General features: G+C 21.6%; 1 pseudogene; it reads right to left on the reverse strand.

The window, feature by feature from the left end:
- Positions 1-325: 325 nt before the first annotated feature.
- Positions 326-1,387, reverse strand: part of LOC137622822 (opioid-binding protein/cell adhesion molecule homolog) — a 112,398-nt pseudogene continuing 111,336 nt past the window's right edge.

Raw genomic sequence — 1,387 nt, forward strand, 5'->3', positions numbered from 1 at the left:
TATATATATATATATATATATATATATACAGTATATGTATATATATGCATATATATGTATATATATAAAATATGTGTACATATGTTTATATATACATTTATATATATATATATCTATATATATATATATATATATATATATATATATATATATATGTATGTATATATATATATCATATACATACCTATATATGTTTATATGTGTATATATGTATATATATTTTGTATACACATACACATACATGTATATATATATATATATATATATATATATATATATATATATATATATATATATATATATATATATTACATAAAATGGTGGGTAACCTTACCTACGTGTAAATTGTATGCCAATAGTATATACATGTGTGAATGTACACAATATGGAATTACATGAGAATTCATACATTTTATATATATATGCATGTATATATAAATATACAGTATTTATACATACATACATAAACACAAGCACACTTATATGTACAAATATATGTGGTAGAACAATCACCCTGTATAAATAAGCCTCTTACTATATCAATGCACAAAATTTAGAGAAAGAAAAATGAATAAAATTGGCTTAGTTTATTAGGTGTCTTCAAAGCCCAATAGCCAAAGTATTCTCAGAGTGAGAGCCAGGAAATAGAGCAAATTGACAACTCCTAGGGAGGTTGAGGTGCCAGAGGTCTCTGTTTGCATTGCAGCCGGGAGCTCTCCTGTTGAAATTAAATAGAGATTATTAGTATTTTCTATGTATATATAACTGGTACTTTAAAAATGTGTATATATTTACCTAGAATTTAATTACAGATTACAAGTTTTGTCTATGTATATATAAATGAACTTTAATTGTGTATTGAGTTGAAATTAAATAAAGAGAGATTAATAGTTTTTTCTATGCATATATAACTGGAACTATAAAAATGTGTATATATTTACCTAGAATTTAATTAGAGATTAGTAATTTTTTCTATGTATAGATAACTGGTACTTTAAAAATGTGTATATAATTACCTAGAATTTGATTAGAGATTAATAGCTTTTCTATGTATATATAAATGAACTTTAATTGTGTATTAAGTTGAATTTAATGAGAGAGGTTAATAGTTTTTTCTATGTATAGATAACTGGTACTTTAAAAATGTGTATATATTTACCTAGAATTTAATTATATATTAATAGTTTTTTTATGTATATATAAATGAACTTTAATTGTGTATCAAGTTGAAATTAAATGAAGAGAGATTATTAGTATTTTCTATGTATATATAACTGGTACTTTAAAAATGTGTATATATTTACCTAGAATTTAATTACAGATTACAAGTTTTGTATATGTATATATAAATGAACTTTAATTGTGTATTAAGTTGAATTCAATTAGA

Source organism: Palaemon carinicauda, chromosome 29, assembly GCF_036898095.1.
Source record: "Palaemon carinicauda isolate YSFRI2023 chromosome 29, ASM3689809v2, whole genome shotgun sequence".
Classification (NCBI taxonomy): domain Eukaryota; kingdom Metazoa; phylum Arthropoda; class Malacostraca; order Decapoda; family Palaemonidae; genus Palaemon; species Palaemon carinicauda.